Raw genomic sequence first — 19238 nt, 5'->3', positions numbered from 1 at the left:
TTACTCACTTCACCAATGGTTCTCAAATGCTTTGGTTAAAACCTCTTTCTACTTTTAAATTTTATTGAAGGCTTTAAAGAGTTTTGTTCATATGAGCTACATCTATCCATATTTACAGTATTAAATTTAAAGCAAAAATTTTTCGCCTAAGAGCACACCACCACACATTTCATTAGTCCTCAAAACAATGTCATGATACATCACACAGCCTCCAGAAAACTCCACTGTGTACATGTGAGAGAATTCTAGTTAAAAAGTCAAATAATGTCCTGGTACTATCAAGAAAATAGTTTTCCAAACAGCATTAACATGAAACCAGAGCTGCAATTTGGTCACAGATTGATGATGATGTCGATTTGTAACTGTCCTGGGATTATAAGCAGAAGCCCAAAGTGCAATCTTTGAACTCTCACCCACAAGCTGCCTGGGACCCTTTCCCATTTGGGACTCCAGATGTTCTGTGACACGAGACTTCCCAGCACTGATTAAGTCTGGATGTTGGTCAAAACCCAATTTGGTGATATACTCTCTGGTTTCTCTTCTTTTGAAAATAAGCTAGATAATTCTCTAATAAATATCTGTATTATTTATTTGTAAAAAAAAAGAAAATAAGTTTTCAACTCACATCCCCTAGGGAATGGTCTATACCTTGAGGACCACTGTCCTAGACTTCATGCTTATGTAGTAAGAGAAAGATTCCCCCTGCTTTGATATCACAATGTAAAATTAAGCCCAGATTTTTATGAATTCAAGACAGCATCAGAAAGTCTGAATTTGCATTCTAATACCATCTCTTGATAGTGAGGTAGCCTTGAGAAAATTATTTCATCTCTCTGAGCCTCTGTTCCTCCAAGGGTACACATTTAATTCTAACGACAGCTACAGGAGCCAGAATTGAATGGCATACAAATAAAGAGAAAATACCCACCATGTTTCCAACAACAATAGGAGTTTCATAAATATATGTGGAATTTCTAAATGTCAGTTTTCTCCCATGAGGAATGAACAAAGGAAAATAAAACTGGAAGAAAAGGAGCCTTAATCTACTTTTCTTAGCAGTTCCACGACATTAAATGATTCAAATCTATCTGACTGCAATTCGTTCAACTTTTATGCCTGGTCCTGTGTTCTCTAGAGGATAAGAGCTCTGAATAACTATTCTTTTGGTCCTTTCACCTTTGCTGAAACTCATCCATCACTCTTACCTGAAAACTTATGCTGCAAAATCGAGAACCACAAATGTTTCCAATTCCCCCGGGGACTATAATGGAGTTTTCTAAACAAGTCTGCTTCACTTTATTTTTTCTTAATTTATTTTTAATTAAGGGATAATTACAGTATTGTGTTGGCTTCTGCCATATATTAACGCGAATCAGCCATAGGTATACATATGTCCCCTCCCTTCTGAGCCTCCCTGTCACTGCCCAGCCCATCCCACCCCCACTTTATTTTTTAATGCATAATGATATGTTCTAGCATCATTAGAAAGATGTATGGATAAGGCAAGGAGATAATGGATGTTACCACAGAATCAAATAAGCAGTGAAAAATCTTGGGAATCATTTCTTTAAATCAGAGTTTGGCAAACTTTCTCTGCAAAGGACCAGATGCTACGCTTTTAAGCTTTGCAGGCAATATCATTTTACTTATTTATTTATGACTGTGCTAGGTCTCCACTGTTGCACGAAAGCTTTCTCTAATTGCAGCAAGAAAGGGCACTCTCAAGTTGCAGTGAGTGGGGACTACTATTCTCAGGGGAGCATAGGCTCAGTAGCTGTGGCGCACAGGCTTAATTGCCCCAAGGCATGTGGAATCTTCCCAGACCAGGGATGGAACCTGTCCCCTGCATTAGCAGGTGGATTCTTAACTGCTGGACCACCAGGGAATTTCAGCCATACCATTTTTGTTGTGGCTACTCAACTCTGCCATAGTATAAAAATAGCTGTGGAGAAAAGAATCTTTTATAAAAGAGTAGCTATATGTATCCATATAACTGATTCACTTTTCTGTACACCTGAAATTAACACACCACTGTAAATTGACTATACTCCAGAAAAAATTAAATTTAAAAATTAAAAAATAAAATAAAATGGCCTGGATGAACCTAAACAGATCCTGTCGAGTTTCAGTCTGAAATCAGTCTCCTGGAAAATGTCAAGACATTAAACTTACATTCTTTTTAAAATCTCTCATATGCAGGTCTAGTTTCTATACCTGAAGATATTGTATTGTGATTATCTTTGAGCATCTGAATTTCTTTTCTGGGTGTTTACCATTATTCTAATTTCCTTGTTCTAAATCCCATATTAATAGTGTTTGCAGAATATAAATGAACAATAATGTATATCATACACAAAGATCCTCAGAATATGAAATATGTTGTTATATTAATGTATTTGTGTTTTTCCCTTGAGATAAGTCATTTGTAAAGTAGCTTTTGCATTTTTATTGTAGCGTAAGAGGAGAGTGAAAAGGTTGGCTTGAAGCTCAACATTCAGAAAACAAAGATCATGGCATCTGGTCCCATCACTTCATGGGAAATAGATGGAAAAACAGTGGAAACAGTGTCAGACTTTATTTTTTTGGGCTCCAAAATCACTGCAGATGCTGATTGCAGCCATGAAATTAAAAGACGCTTGCTCCTTGGAAGGAAAGTTATGACCAACCTTGATAATATATTAAAAAGCAGAGACATTACTTTGCCAACCAAGGTCCGTCTAGTCAAGGCAATGGTTTTTCCCGTGGTCATGTATGGATGTGAGAGTTGGACTGTGAAGAAGGCTGACCGCCGAAGAATCGATGCTTTTGAACTGTGGTGTTGGAGAAGACTCTTGAGAGTCCCTTATACTGCAAGGAGATCCAACCAGTCCATTCTAAAGGAGATCAATCCTGGATGTTCATTGGAGGGACTGATGCTAAAGCTGAAACTGCAATACTTTGGCCACCTCATGCGACGAGTTGACTCACTGGAAAAGACTCTGATGCTGGGAAAGGTTGGGGGCGGGAGGAGAAGGGGACGACGGAGAATGAGATGGCTGGATGGCATCACCGACTCTGTGGACATGAGTTTGAGTGAACTCCGGGAGTTGGTGATGGACAGGGAGGCCTGGCGTGCTGTGATTCATGGGGTCGCGGAGAGTCGGACACGACTGAGCGACTGAACTGAACTGAACTGAAGCACAAATAAATATTTTTAAATTAAAAAATTTTTAAATGTCCTGGAAAAATATCCAGGCAGTTGAAATCAAACCAACTTGGGACTCAGATGTTGCAGGGCCTTTCTTCTAGCCCTGAACTAATCAAGGACTTGTTTCTCTTTGACCTAAACGCACTACAACTCCACAAGGATAAGGCACTGTATTTCCATTTATCTTCTAGTTTTATCACAGCTGTGCCATGCCTGTCAGCAAAACTCTGAGGCTGTCAGCATTTTCATTATAATGCTAGCATCTCAGGAGGTTATAAATCTGCCTAAGAAAGCCTGAGCTAAAGCTTGGCATGAGAGCTTCAAGACCACGAATTTTCTCAAGGATGAGCAAGCTGGCTCAACAAAAAGTAAGCTCATACTGAAAGCCAAACCAAAAAAAGTCTTTCTTTAGACTTCAGGACAAGTTTTGGTTGTGAAGATTCTCAGATAATTCAATTTAACCAGCATTTCTTGGGTTACTACAGAGGTAGCCTCTATTAATATCTTGTCTGTCCCACTTTATTTCCCTCAGAGAACCCCTTCCCCTTACTGATGTCAGCCTCTGATGGAGCTGCCAATCAGGGGGCTTGCCTTGCCCACCCCCAGCGGCAGTTCACATGCCCCACGTGAGCCAATTCAATTATTTCATCTCTGTAGGCACAGAAGGGCTCCAAGGACACTTTGGGACTCTTCCTTTTTTCAAGCTTGCTACAGTTTCTCTTTCTTTCTTGGCTCTGCACAAAGTCGCCTTGTGGACCTTGAGCTTCTGGGTGGGATGAATTTGAGGGACCACGGAGCATCCCGTTGGTGATATCCAGTTGGCAGCTGGATCGGATGCCGCCATGGACTTGGGAGTCATTAGTGAGCTTCCGACATCAGTTTGGAGAAACTCGTGGGCTCCTTCCGTTCTCCGGAACAATGTTTAAGAGGACTAAGAATGCAGCGAGAAAGGGAAAGGTGAAAACAACTACCCAACGAGCATACCGTGCTCGCACTCCGTGCTGCGTTCTGGGGAAGCGCTCTTGATAGAGACACGCGTGAGACTGGTGTACAGTACTGACGCGTGCCTGCGTGCGTGTGTGCTCAGGTACGTCCAGTTCTTTTGCGGCCACCCCATGGGCTGTAACCTGCCGAGCTCCTCTGTCCATGGGATTCTCCAGGCAAGAATACTGGAGTTGGTTGCCATTTCCTTCTTCAGGTTATCTTCCCCACCCAGGAATCAAACCAGCGCCTCTTATGTCTCCTGCATTGGCAGGCAGATTCTTTAACCCTAACCCCACAGTACTCATCAGTTCAGTTCAGTCGCTCAGTCGTGTCCCACTCTCCACGACCCCATGAATCACAGCACGCCAGGCCTCCCTGTCCATCACCAACCCCCGGAGTACACTCAAACTCATGCCCACAGAGTCGGTGATGCCATCCAGCCATCTCATTCTCTGTCGTCCCCTTCTCCTCCCGCCCCCAACCTTTCCCAGCATCAGAGTCTTTTCCAGTGAGTCAACTCGTCGCATGAGGTGGCCAAAGTATTGCAGTTTCAGCTTTAGCATCAGTCCCTCCAATGAACATCCAGGATTGATCTCCTTTAGAATGGACTGGTTGGATCTCCTTGCAGTATAAGGGACTCTCAAGAGTCTTCTCCAACAGTACTCATAAGCAGATGCAAACTCAATCCTATTAGCTATGGACTCCTGATCCCTTGATCCCTAAGGTAACATGAGATTCAATCCCTTCCCCATGACTCACAGAAGTCCAAAGTCCTCCTAAAAGCTTCCATGGAGTCCCAGGGGCTAACAGTCTGCAGGCACCACTCTTTCCAGGTCCGGCTTCCACATAATGTTTCTTTCTCTCTTTTTTTGGCCACTAGTAGCTTTATTGGTTAGAATAATTTAAGATGACTTTTTTGCTCATTATGATTAAAAATAATATTACTGTGAATATTAAAAATATAGCGAACATTTGTTCAATTCCTATTATATACCAAGCGTTATATTTAAATCTCTGCATGTAAAAGCTCATTTACTTGTCACAGTGATATTTTGATATGTCTATTATCCCCTTTTTAAAGATTTCAAAACTGAAACTCAGAAAGTAGTAACTCACTCACAGTCACACAGCTGGGAATTTGGAAGATGAAGTGAGACCTTTGTTACCAAAGCCCAAGTCGTTTCCACCCAGCTATGTTCTGAGTCACTTCAGTCATGTCCAGCTCTTTGCGACCCCATGGTCTGCAGCCCTCCAGGCTTCTCTGTCCAATGGGATTCTCCAGTCAAGAATACTGGAGTGGGTTGCCATGCCTCTTCCGGGGGATCTTCCCAACCCTGGGATCAAACCTGAGTCTCTTATGTTTTCTACATTGGCAGGCAGGTTCTTTACCACTACCACCACTTTAAAGGCGAACTGAGACTTTTGCTACCAAAGCCCAAGTCATTTCCACTCTACCATACCATTTTTTTTTTTCACAGAAAATAAATTTATGGTTACAAAGGGGAAGCTGGGGGAGGAATAAATTAGGAGCTTGAAATTCACAGATATATCAGTAACAGATATATACTACTTTATATAAAATAGATAAAGAAGGACCTAGTCTATAAGACAGGAAACAATACTCAATATCTCGTAATAACCTATAATGGAAAAGAATCTGAAAAAGAATATATATAACTAAATTACTTTGCAGTGTACCAGAAACCAACACAATGTTATAAATCAACTGGACTTCAATAAAACAGAAACGAACAAAAAACCACAGTGAGATACCCAACACATGCACCACAAGGGTTAAATTTTTTTTAAAAACCTGACAATACAAAGTGTTGGTGAGGATGTGGGGCAACAGAGCTGTTCCTCATAATGTTTCCATTAAACAACAGCCTAGACTCATCTCTGAACCCCGAAAGCACGCATTACCCATTCATTTGGTGTGTGCCTGTAGTCTAGTCATTCACTTTGCACTTGTGACTGGCATACTTCAACTACACAAAGGACTTACTGTAAACAGAGATTATGCCACGAGACCTCAGGCACTCCTGGCACCACCATCTTTGCCAGTTAAGCCTTATTCCTCTCATTCTGCGGGTACTTCCCTCGAGAGGCCTCATCCTCCTTTCTTTGTGCAAGTAACAGGGCAGCGGCCCCAATCACGAGTGACCCAAGCCAATCCAAGAAAGCATGGGGATTTTCTCTTGTGGCCACGCCAATCAAAAAGACAGGCATTAGTATATTAGGCTAAAAAGCTGTGACCAGTACATCCAAAAATATTAAGTGGTACAAACAAAACAGAAGTTTATTTTTCAGCCACAAAACAGACCAAGGTAGGTACTGTTGATTGGCCATGACTGTTCCAGGCGGTGATTTGGGGACCTAGGCTGTTTCAACCTCATGGCTCTAGAATACTTTTATCATCATCATCCTCATCAACATCTATCATAAGGAAAAAGGAGTGTGGGGGAGGCTGATAGCCTTTCTTAAAAGCCCAGGTGCAGAGGTAAGAAGCACCGCATGCACTTTCCCTACAGGGTATAGGGAAATGTAGAACGGGAGCTGCTGTCCATCCAATACACCTGGCCACAATCCAAGTGCTATATAAAGAGAGGATAAACGTTAGTGGTCAGCACGTGGACCCAACCATCCTGGGTTTATCTGCGTTGTTGAAGATTATCCCAGCAGGTAAAATAACAGACAAGAGGCTCCGTGCACTCATTTATCCCTTTTTATTCACTACTGAGCCCTTTTCTCTTACAGTCTGGGGCTTCCCTTTGTATCACCTCCCCCGTGATACCACCATATCTCTTTGATTAGAGGAAGCTAAGAATTCAATAATCTCCCCGTTGTAACAGAACAGAAAGCCCAGAAAAAATCCACTTCCCTACAGTCAATTAATCTTTAACAAAAGAGGCAAGAATATACAATAGAGAAAAGACAGTCTCTCCAGCAAGTGGTGTTTGGGAAAGTTGGACAGCCGCATGTAAATCAATGAAGTTAGAATACACCCTCACACCACACACAAAAATAAACTCAAAATGGCTTAAAGACTAAAATATAAGACGTGACACCATAAAACTTCTAGAAGAGAACATAGGCAAACATTCTCTGACGTAATTCACACCAGTGATTTCTTGGGTCAGTCTCCCAAAGCAATAGAAATAAAAGCAAAAATAACCAAATGGAACTGAAGCAAACTTATAAACTTTTAAACACCAAAGGAAACCATAAACAAAACAAAAAAGCTAACCTATGGACTGGGAGAAAATGTTTCCAAGTGGTGTAACAGACAAGAGCTTAATTTTCAAAATATACGAGACCTCATACAATTCAATAACAACAGCAGAAAACAACTGAAAAATGGGCAGAAGAACTAAATAAGCATTTTCCCAAGGAAGACACGAAGACAGCTAATAGGCCCACAAGAATCACTGCTAATTATTAGAGAAATACAAATCAAAACTACAATGAGGTACCACCCCACACCAGTCACATGGCCATCTCAAAAAGTCTACAAATAACAAATGCTGGTGGGAATGTGGAGAAAGGGAACCCCTCCTACAGTTGGAGGGAATATAAACTGGTGCAACCACTATGGAAAACTGTATGGAAGTTCCTAAAAAAAACAAAAATAGAGCTACCGTATGACCCAGCAATCCCACTCCTGGGCATATATCCAGACAAAACTGTAATTGGAAAAGACACATGCACGCAAATGTTCATAGCAGCAGCATTAGTATTCACAATAGCCCACACCTGGAAATAACCTGAGTGTCTGTTAACAGATGAATGGAGAATGGATAAAGAAGATATGAGCTATATATATAGATATATATGTGTTGTCTTTTTAGTGGCTAAGCCATGTCCAACTCTTTTGTGATCCCATGGACTGTTGCCCACCAGATGCCTCTGTCCATGGGATTCTCCAGGCAAGAATACTAGAGTGGGTTGACATTACCTTCTCCAGAAGAGCTTTCTGACCCAGGGATCAAACCAGCATCCCTTGTATCTCCTGCATTGGCAGGCAGATTCTTTACCACTAGTGCCACATAGGAAGCCCATATATGTATATGAGGTGAAAGCGTTAGTCCTTCGTCGTGTCTCTTTACCACCCCTTGAAATGTAGCCTGCCAGACTCCTCTGTCCATGGAATTCTTCAGGCAAGAATACTGCAGGCAGATTCTTTACTGTCTGAGCCACCAGTATTTATATATTTATATAAATATATTGTATATTTATAAATATATCTATGTATATATAGGGGATTATTACTCAGCCTTAAAAAATGAAATAATGCTATTTGGAGCAAAATGGGTGGACCTAGAGATTATCATACTAAGTCAAGTAAGTCAGACAGAGAAAGACAAATGGCTTATGATATCATTGACACGTGGAATCTAAAATATAACAAAAGGAATTCCTCGGTGGTACAGTGGTTAGGGCTCTGTGCTCTCACTGCTGAGGGCCCAGGTTCAATTCCTGGTGAGGTAACTAAACTCCCACAAGCCTCGTGGTATAGCAAACACACACACACACACACACACAAATGAACATATCTATAAAACAGAAACAAACTCCCAGACATAGGGAACAGACTTGTGGTTGCCAAGCAGGAGAAGCGGTGGGGGAGGGAAGGAGAGCTAGGATCAGCGGGTGTAAGCTCTTATGCACAAAATGGATAAACAAGATCCTACTGTGTAGCACAGGGAACCATATTCAATAGCCTGTGATAAACCATAATGGAAAAGGAAAGGAATGTGTGTGTGTATATATATCTGTATGTATATGTATAGCTGAGTCACTTTGGTATACAGCAGAAATGAACATAACACTATAAATCAACTACACTTCAATAAAAATTTTTAAACGATCATTTCCTAAGGTTTCATAAAACAAGTTCCAAAATAAAGTGTGTCCAGAAAAAAATCTCTCCATTGTGATCATGGCTTTATTCCAAGAATTTTACAAACCATATCACAAATGTCCAATTTATTCCTAATTTCTATGTGCAAAATACAGCATACAGAATATTCCCAAATTTGCAAGACCACACTTAGAATCTCTTACAAGATTTCCAAATATATTATTTATCCTGACAGTTCATCCCTTTTCAATACAGCAAACTCTTCTGATCAGAATTTCCAGTCTCATGTAGACATCCTCAGACTCCAGCACGGCAGATATGACTTTATTAAGTGAATTGTCTTCCATGATCCTAGTTTTTCTAACCTGAAAAAAAAAATGCAGTGCAACCACTATTTAAGAGCCTAGTATGTGCTTGGCAATGTAAAAGATACTGGAGATTTGAGGATGAAGAGAATATGCTTGCATATCACCAGGGATTTACTGTTTAGTATGGAAAATGGGTTATAACAGGAGTCTATATAGCCTGCTGCTTAAATAGTGCTCCAAACAAGTCTTTATAAAAGAAGAACTCTGAAGATGTCAGGGGAGTCTTACAAGTTTGGGAATATTTTGTATGCTGTATTTTGCTCGTAGAAGTAAAGAATAAATTGGACTCAGCAGAATCTAGGTCCTCAGTCTGTGCTCAGCGCTCTGATGGGCAGCATGAAGGCTACAAGAGAAATAAAACGTTCTATCCTCGTCCTTGGTGAGTACACCAACCCCATTCATAGAGCTATAATGTGCTCTGCAAGGCCGTGTATGTGAGTGTCGCAACTCAGTGAAAAGAGATTTTAATGATGCCAAAGACAAGGTAAGCTTCCTGGGGGAGGTCAGGTCTGCAGCTGGACCTTGAAGACTTGTTTTGACTTGGACAGGAATTGTGCGTGAAACAACCGGCTTTTCAGACAAAGGAAAGAAATAGAGTGAGAGAGATCAGGTGAACGACAGTCGGGATGTGGCTGAAACAGTCAATAGATTAACCTTTCTGGAGTGAAAGGAATTAGTAGATTTTAACGGAGGAGAGTATGAGAGCAGCTGGAGTCAAACCTTACGAGCTGGGCAGATGAGATAAGATTTCACGAGAGTACGTTCTTTAATGAACTATTCCATGCCTTGGGGGAGACTTCTGTAATTCCAAATTAGGATAACCTTTGATGTAAAACATTTATATTGAGGGAACATATCACCTCTGCAGATGGCAGAGCATCAAAATTTCCTGTTTTTCAGTATTTGGGAGACACAAATATTAATAGTTCAACACTGTTTTTCCTTTCCTAGTGAAAATTAAAGTGCTAGTCGCTCAGTCATGTCTGACTCTTTGAGACCCCATGGACTGTAGCCCACCAGGCTCCTCTGTCCGTGGGATTCTTCAGGCAAGAATATTGGAGTGGGTTGCCATTCCCTTCTCCAGGGAATCTTCATGACTCAGGGATTGAACCCGGGTCTCCTGTATTGCAAGCAGATTCTTTACCATCTGAGCCACCAGGGAAGGCCTAGTAAAGGCAGATTATTTGTATATGTTTGGCATTTTAAACAATATTTGGGAAATATTTTTACCTTTCCTCTAGAAATATTAAAGAAATTCAGAATCCTAGAATCCTAAAAGGGATCTTGTTAATAACATTTCTTAGTGATGCTCTTATACACTTACAATTACCAGCCCAAAGCCTAAAATCTTCAAATGGCCTTCTTTCAATTAATTGGCACTCCAAGATTTATAATTTTATATTTCCCTGGATGCTAATTTATTTTCCATGTTATTTTGAAATATGCTGTTCAGCTATTCCCTGAGCAATTATGTTTAAAGACACCTTTTTAAATCAAATAAATTGCATTAAACCTGATGTAATAGTATGAAAAAAGATTATATGCATATAAATTCAGGGACTGTTGGAGCCTTATGAGGAAAGAGACAATTTGATTCAAGCAGAGACCCCTGAACTTGTAATGGCCTGATTCCCAAACACCTGTGGATTTCTAACCTGTGCATTTTCTTTACTTTGAAGAATTAGGCAGCAGGGGTGCTGGCCTGGGTTCTGTCTTGAATGGTCTCAGTTTGATCCTCTGGGTTCCTGAAGTCAATATGAAATTGAAAATCAGTTAGACACATCCTAAGAAGGGTACAAGTAAAATCTCCCCAAATGTATCATGCTGTTTTCTAAATTATTTAGTGAGGTCTCCACGTGGAAATCTATCATAGTTCTCCTGAAATCGCTTATGTCATATTTCCCCCTTTCTGTTCTCATATGAACAACTTGTTAACTTTTTTTTTTAAGAAATTTGATAAGGTTTTAGTTTGTTTTTAAAAACTTATCTTTACTCCAAATCTGATCACCTTCTAAGGAGATGCAAGTTGATTTTCCTGTCCTACTCATCTTGTCCTGCTGGACACGATAGGTTGGTATCTCCAGTGAAATGTACTCCTTTTACATGATCCACAACCCTTTGGACTCTAAATGACCTATTTAAAAATTAGATTTTTTTTTTCTTTACAAGCAAAACTGTACATGTGGACTGGGGCCCCCAAAACAAATCCTTTCAGAATGTTGATTTTTCTTAGTTCTACCAGTTCAGTCGAAATACCAACAGAAGGAAACCATATAATGTGCATGAATGAAAGATTGCTCATATTGTTAAAAAAAAAAAAAAACAGGGAAAATTCAACAAGGAATGGCAAAGGTGAGAGTCCAGGCATGAGAAGAAAGGCAGAACCAGGAGGCGTGTGCAAAAGTCCTTTTCACGCCCCTCCTAACAGAGCAGCTGCTGGTGAGCTCTGGCTTAGCGTCTCCTTGCAAGCATGTTCAGCATTTCCAGATACTCTCATTTTTCAAGAGATGATATCAGTCAGATTTTTATATAAAAATCTCTCAATTTTTTAAATTCTAGCAATCACATCATTGTTGCTGTCCAATAGCCATTCCTGATCCACCTAACCATTTCCCTCTTCCCTTCGTAAAGGCTGAAAAACTAAGGAACTCACTTTCTAGACTCCCTGCTTTTAAAAATGGCCATGTGATCCAGTTATGGCCTTTGAGATGTAAAGAAAAATTTTCTGGAAAGATTTTTTCTTTTCCTTCCCTGATAAAAGAGGAGAGGGACATGAGAAAAAAATCACACTCAGGATCCTGGCAATCACTCAGTTTGTTTCCTGTTGTTCTGTGGGGCTTCCATGGCGGCTCAGTGGTAAAGAATCCTCCTGCCAATGCAGGAGAAACGGGTTCAATCCCCGGCCCAGGAAGATCTCGCATGCTGCAGAGCAGCTAAGCCTGAGCACTGGAACTACTGAGCCCTAGAGCCCGGGCCCCACACAATAGAAGGCACCTCAATGAGAAGCCCTTGGACCACAACTAGAGTTGCCCCCACGTTCTGCAAGGAGAGAAAAGCCCTCGCAGCAACGAAGACCCAGCACAGCCTAAACAAAATAAACAAATGCTTTAAAAAAAAAAAAAACCACCTCCGTGGTGTGCTGTGTGGGCTGGGGGTCATTTTGCAACCATAGTAGGAAGGACAAGAGGATGATGGAAACTGAGAATGTGGTCCCCTCCAGCCAGTCTGGTTGACTGTGGTCAACTGAGAATTCAGCATTAGTCATAACAAAATCCCACAGGTGGCTTAACAGAAATTTATTTTTACAGTCTGGCAGCTTGAAAGTCCAAGATCAAGGTGCCAGCTAGGCAGGCTTCATTCTGAAGGCCCTTCTCTGGGCTTGAGGATGGCCGTCATCCTACTGTGTATTCACACAACCTCGGTTTTGTTCTGACTCCAGCAGAGAGAGACAATGAACTCTCTGATGTCTCTTCTCATTAGGGCACTAATCCCATCACGAGGCCCCACCCTCACGAACTCCTCTAAACCTGATTACCTCTCAAAGATTCCATCTCCAGATACCATCAGACTTGGGGTGAGGGCTTCACAAGATGGATTTTAACAGACACATTCAGTCCAGAATAAGATCTGATGTGGTTGAACCCCTGACATAACTAGAAACATCTCCCTCTACCTTTTGTTATAGGAGATAACAAAATACACTTATTATTTAAGCCACTATTAAGTAGGTGGTTGGTAAACTCAACCAAAATATATCCCCAACCAATATAAAACAATTTTTAGCTCAACATTGTATAGAATTTATTTATAATCCCTCATCCTCACAAGAATTCCTAGCTATGAATCAGGATTGCTAAAGATTCAAAGTCTGATATCCTCCAAAAAGCTCCATCACTTAGGGTGAGTGCCATCTGCTTAGAACACGTTTGGTCACTGTGTTGTGGGTGGTAATTATAAGCTGTTGGACAGTGAGTTCCCTCGTGTCAGTTCCTCTGGGAAGGAGCCATGAGTCACAGCGAGTGGAGAATCTTCCATCACGATGTCCAGTTTACACGCTGGTGCTACAGCTCAGGGTGAAAAGAGTGAAACCCTGTGAGAATCTAATGAAAGATTTGTAACTTCACCTCAGAAAAAAATGCACTTACAAATATCACACCAAGGTCAAAGTGTATTCCATGAGTTTCCCAGACTTCCTCCTCTCCCCAAATAATTTCTTGGGGATCAAATGAAAAACAATGACTCAAGCCCTAGGTAGAAGGAAATTTATTAAAGTCAGACCTGGAAAACGGTGGCCAGGGACTACAAAAAAACAAAATCAGAAGTAAACCGTTTGAGAATGGAGGATGATCGTCTCTGTAAAGAAACGGAGCTACGGCCATTTGAGATGAACACCACGTGAGTTGGTACCGCAACCATGGAGAACAGTGTGGAGGTTCCTTAAAAAAACGAAAAATAGAGTTACCGTACGATCCAGCAAGCCCACTCCTGGTCAGCTATCCTGACAAAACCATAATTCAAAAATATGCATGCACCTTATGTTCATAGCAGCCAAGCCATGAAAGCAACCTAACTGTCCATTGACAGGTGAATGAATTAAGGTGCGGTACGTACATCCCATGGTATATTACTCACCCACTAAAAGGAATCAAATAATGCCATTCGCAGCATCACAGACGAACCTGGAGATTATCACACTAAGTGAATAAGTCAGGCAGAGAAAGACAAATAACATGCTATCACTTATACGTAGAGTCTAAAACCTGATACAGATGAACTTATTTACAAAACAGAAGAGTCACAGATTTAGAGAATGAATTTATGGTTATCAGGTGGGAAGGGTTGAGAGAGGGAGACAGTAGGAGTTTAAGATTCACATATACTCACCACTGTATATAAAATAGATAACCAGCAAGGACCTCCTGCATAGCACAGGGAACTCTACACAATATTTTGTGATAGCCTGAATGGGAAAAGAATTTGAAAAAGAAAAGATGCATGTATACGTATAACAATCACATTGTTCTACACCTGCAACTAACACAAGATTATAAATCAAGTATACGCCAATATAAAAGAAAAAACTGGATTTAAAAAAAAAGTAAAGAATGGCGCTGTGGCCGTTTGAAATTAATACCATGCCAGGGCTGCTCGGGGTCTGGAAGCCACAGACCTTCCGTGAGAAGCTGTCATCTGTCTTTGGACACAAAGACAGCCTCCAAATGGCAAACCTTACATTACTTCACCCTCTCCACCTTGATCATATGTATAATACACGGCACACCTCAGCAGAAAGAAGCCAACATGAGATGGCCTCCAGCAAGGAGGTGGGAGCTTCTGGCTTTCCTCAATCCAGGCCCCAGACTTTTGACACAATAATCCCTGGGCAAAGCATCCATATGCCTCTATCTGGAAGGAGTCTTCAACACGAGCTTCTTTTTTTTTCTTAATGATTTTATTTATTTATTTTTATTTTGGGCTGCGCTGGGTTTTCCTTGCTACATGGGCTTTTCTCCCGTTGCAGCGAGTGGAGGATCCTCTGCACGGCGGTGCACAGGCTTCTCACTGTGGCGGCTTCTCTTGTTGCAGAGCACGGGCTCTGAGCGCTGGCTCAGTACTTGTGGCACAGGGGCTTAGTTGCTCCATGGCACGTGTGATCTTCCCAGACCCAGGGATCGAATCCGTGTCTCCTGCATTGGCGGGAGGATTATTATGCACTGTGCCAGCAGGGAAGCCCAACATGGACTTCAAAGTAAAGTTTTAAAGTTAGCAATTTGTTAAGACAGGTTTTCTCTTTGATTCTCTGGGCCTAACTTGTGCACTTCTGTCTTGATTGGTGTCATAAATGAATAGCAGGAATTCTACTGCAGCATGGGTACAAGACAGGCTCTGCTCTGTGAAACCAACGAATCTCGTGGGCAAAGCTCCCCAAATTCTCTTGACACAGCCCACCCAACCAAGCTGTATGCAACTCTGTGGTAATCTGAACATTTTCATTTTTAAAAGTTTACAATTCACACCAGTATTTTTCTTTATCTACCTTTTCCTCTCTTGAATTTCAGATATTTTTTTTAAGTAGGAATATCTAGCAGTCCTGTTAAAAAATGGAAAAGCTAATCATTTTATATCAAAAATATTAATTTACTTTAGTCCTAAACTCTTCTGAAGGAAAAACATATAAATGCAGAAATGTCTTCAAATACCTGGAGACTATTTCTGCTTGAGTTTATCAAATTTTATGCTCAGTATTTTGAGTCTGGCTAGTGATGAGAAGGGCTTCCCAGGTGGCTCAGCAGTAAGGACTCTTGCTCCTTAGAAGGAAAGCTATGACAAACCTAGACAGCATATTAACAAGCAGAGACATCACTTTGCCAACAAAGGTCCATCTAGTCAAAGCTATGTTTTTTTCCAGTAGTCATGTACAGATATGAGAGTTGGACCCTAAAGAAGGCTGAGTGCCGAAGAACTGATGTTTTCAGATTGTGATACTGGAGAAGACTCTTGAGAGTCCCTTGGACTGCAAGGAGATCAAACCAGTCCATCCTAAAGGAGATCAGTCCTGAATAGTCATTGGAAGGACTGATGCTGAAGCTGAAACTCCAATCCTTTGGCCACCTGATGCAAACAACCAACTCATTGGAAAAGACCCTGATGCTGGGAAAGACTGAAGGCAGGAGGAGAAGGGGACGACAGAGGATGAGATGATTAGACAGCATCATCTCCTCAATGCACATGAATCTAAGCAAACTCTGAAAGACAGTGGAGGACAGACTAGCCTGGAGTGCTGCAGTCCATGGGGTCACAAAGAGTCGAACACAATTTAGTGACTAAACAACAACAAGTGATAAGAAATTGCCTCTCTCAGATAAAGCCAATAAAATTTGAGCCTTGGTTATAGCTTTCAGTCTACAGAGACAAAATAATTTTCTAAATAAAAGAAGAAATTTCAGGAAAGAAAATACTACATCAAATGTGTTTAGGGGGCTTCCTTGGTTAAGATTCCATAGCTTCATTGCTATAGTTTGGGTTCCACCCTGGTTGAAGAACTAAGATCCCACATGCCAAATGGTGTGGCCCAAAAAAGAAAAAAGTTTTTAAAATGTGTTTAAACAATTTTTAGAGTCAGTGTTAAAGACCTTCTGGTGTCACGTATGGGCCAGTGAGCACAAGATTACATGCTGAGTGAACAAGAGCTCAACTATGCATTTCCATCTCTTACATATGCCTTTCAGTTGTGTGGAAGCACAAGATGACTTTGTGAAAAATAACTCACTAAAGCCATCCCATTTAATGTGGCACATAAGATATAGACTGTTTCCAATAAACTTATCACAGACTGTGGCCATCGAACATCAGTGCCCCAGGACCAGCTCAGCCTCATCTGATTTGTCATCTTTCACAATACCCCAGAGCACACGGAAGTCCTGCAAAAAGAGAGTGGAAGCCTAGATTTTGACCTCTTCAGCTGGATCCATAGTGGATGGCATTCCAAGAGCTTTGACTATGAAATCCTGTAAAGAACGTGAATCCTCCCACTTGTACATGGTACCCAGTGCCCACCTGCCCAGTCATGTCCAACTCTTTGAGACCCATGGACTGTGGCCCAGAAGGCTCCTCTGCCCATGGGATTCTCCCAGCAAGAACACCAGAGTGGGTTGCCATTTCCTCCTCCAATATGAGGTACCTACTATAGTCAAACTCATAGAGTCAGAAAGTACTGGTAGATGCCAAAGGCTGGGGGTGGGGGGTATAGGGGGTGGGTGTTAGTGTTTAAAGGGGACAGAGTTTCAGTTTAGGAAGGTGAAAACTTCGGGAGATGGACGATGGTGAGGGTCGCACAACAAGCTGAATGTACTTAGTGCTGCCGAACTGCACAGTTAAATACGGTGAAAACGGTATGTTTTATGTGACCTTTATCACAATTTAAAAATCATGTCAAGTTTAATAAAAACAAAAATGCCCACAAAAGAAAAATGTGACTCCTCAAAGATGTGCCTGCCTGTCAGTGGGATCGGATTAAGGACAACACAGAGAAAACACCCTTGCGTGCTAGGTCTTACCTCTGCTAATCACTAACCCAAGCTTGTCACTGTCGCCTAGACTCTGAACAACCAATTTAACATCATGTGTATGGATGGGTTTATAAAATCCAAAATAAGTTAGATTTGGCTGCATAACAAACTATCCCAAAATTTAGCGGTTTAAAACAACCCTAGGTGGTTCCCTGGTGGCCTAGTGGTTAGGATTCTGGGCTTTTGACTGTCATGGCCTGGGTTCAGTCCCCGGTCAGGGAACTGAGATCCTACAAGCAACAAGGCTCAGCCAAAATATACATACCCTAAAATTTTTTTAAAAACCTTTACTACAACTCACCAGCCTTACTAGAACTAGAACTTACCAGAATCTAGGCAAATCTAGGCAAACGGATCTGGGCCAGCCCTGATGGGTCTTGGCTGAGCTCTTTCACATGTCCGAGACCTTGCCTGGGAAACCAGCATGACTCTGCCCTGGTCCACATGGAACCTCCTCCTCCATCTGGCAGTCCAGGCCTGCTCCCACGATGGCTGGCAGTGCCCCAAGAGAAAGAGAGGAGGCACACAGGGTCTCCTGAGGCCAGGCTCCCAGCTCCCACACAGGTATTTTGCTGTATTATATTTGCCAAGGAACACTGCAACCCAGCCCAGGTTCAAGGCTTGGAGAAACGGGCTTTGCCTCTTTATGGGAGAAGCTGCAAATTTTCCCGTTGCAAGGGGAGAGGTCGGGAGTGGTGGCTGCATTTGCATTCTGCCACAGAGACCAGCAGCCTTTCTAAGCCAAATGTTTCTGTGTGTGGAGTTCAATTTGAAGTGCGAGGAACTCTTTCCAATGCTGTCCTGATGTTTAGTTGTTCAGTAGTATCTGACTCTTTGCAACCCCAAGGACTGTAGCCCACCAGGCTCCTCTGTCCATGGGATTTCTCAAGCAAGAATACTGGAGTGGGTTGCAATTTGCTTCTCCAGGTCATCTACCTGACCCAGGGATCAAGTCCACGTCTCCTGCATTGGCATGTGGATTCTTTACCACCTAGAAAACCCTTTCAATGTTAAAAGGGTTTTTACAAACCTAAGCGTATTCACCAGGTTAAAGTGGGCACACAGTTGACCCAAATTACCAGTTTTCCCCTCTGGGTTCTGCCGCTAGACACTCCCTCTCCCATCAAGCCATGTTTCAGCCCACTCCCAGGAAGGAGAGTATGGAGAACAGTGTTTGTTGAAAAGCAATTTAAGCAGCCTCTGGCCTGGAAAGCGCCCACTGAACTGGAAGTTTCAGGAACTACAAAAATAAAACGCTTGACAGACAAATGAAGGCCTGGCCCCTTCTCACAGAGGGAACTGAGGAGCAGGGAACTGACAGGAAAGGTCAGAAGAAGAGCAAACTCACCAGAACCTTCGCCAAGTTTCCACCAAGTCCCAGTGAGGCCAGAGGCGGGGAGAGGGAAGACCCCTCGCAGAGGGAACAGCGGAGCCATGAGAACCAAAGCGGAGAAGATGAGAGATCACAGAGGCAATAGGAGGCCCAGAAACAAAACGCCCTGCGTGTTAACAGAGCTCACACGTACTCGTCTTTCTGGAAAATGAGTCACTGGCAGACGTGCCAGGTTCCCTGTGGCATGTCTGTGGTGTGTGGAAAGATGGCAGCAAACACAAACAGCTCCTTGGTCTTGAAGGGCTTTACGCCCAAGCTGAGGGTTATCTGGTCCCCTCGCTTTCCCTCTTGCCCTCGCCTTCCGCCCATGATCCTTTGGCAGGCAAACAGGGACGTAAAGTTCACTAATGAAAGAAAAGAGTGGGGAATTTAAAAA

At 42.0% G+C, this 19238-nt stretch overlaps 1 long non-coding RNA gene across 2 annotated transcripts; it reads right to left on the bottom strand.

Moving 5' to 3' along the window:
* Positions 1-13619: 13619 nt before the first annotated feature.
* On the bottom strand, positions 13620-18979 carry LOC148773728 (uncharacterized). 2 transcript variants are annotated; one of them, XR_016036487.1, is made up of 5 exons: positions 18818-18979; positions 17796-17961; positions 14285-14360; positions 14033-14079; positions 13620-13836 (listed from the first exon to the last, which is right to left on the bottom strand). It is a non-coding gene; the product is annotated as an uncharacterized LOC148773728 (long non-coding RNA). The 2 variants fall into 2 exon arrangements; XR_016036486.1 differs by lacking the exon at positions 17796-17961 and having other exon boundaries at positions 13626-13836.
* Positions 18980-19238: the final 259 nt, after the last annotated feature.

Source organism: Moschus berezovskii, chromosome 26 (assembly GCF_049115385.1).
Source record: "Moschus berezovskii isolate FMDL1 chromosome 26, NW_MosBer_1.0, whole genome shotgun sequence".
In the NCBI taxonomy this organism is placed as follows: Eukaryota; Metazoa; Chordata; class Mammalia; order Artiodactyla; family Moschidae; genus Moschus; species Moschus berezovskii.
Note: the sequence above shows the minus strand (reverse complement) of the source record. Positions and strands in the feature narration are given on the sequence as shown.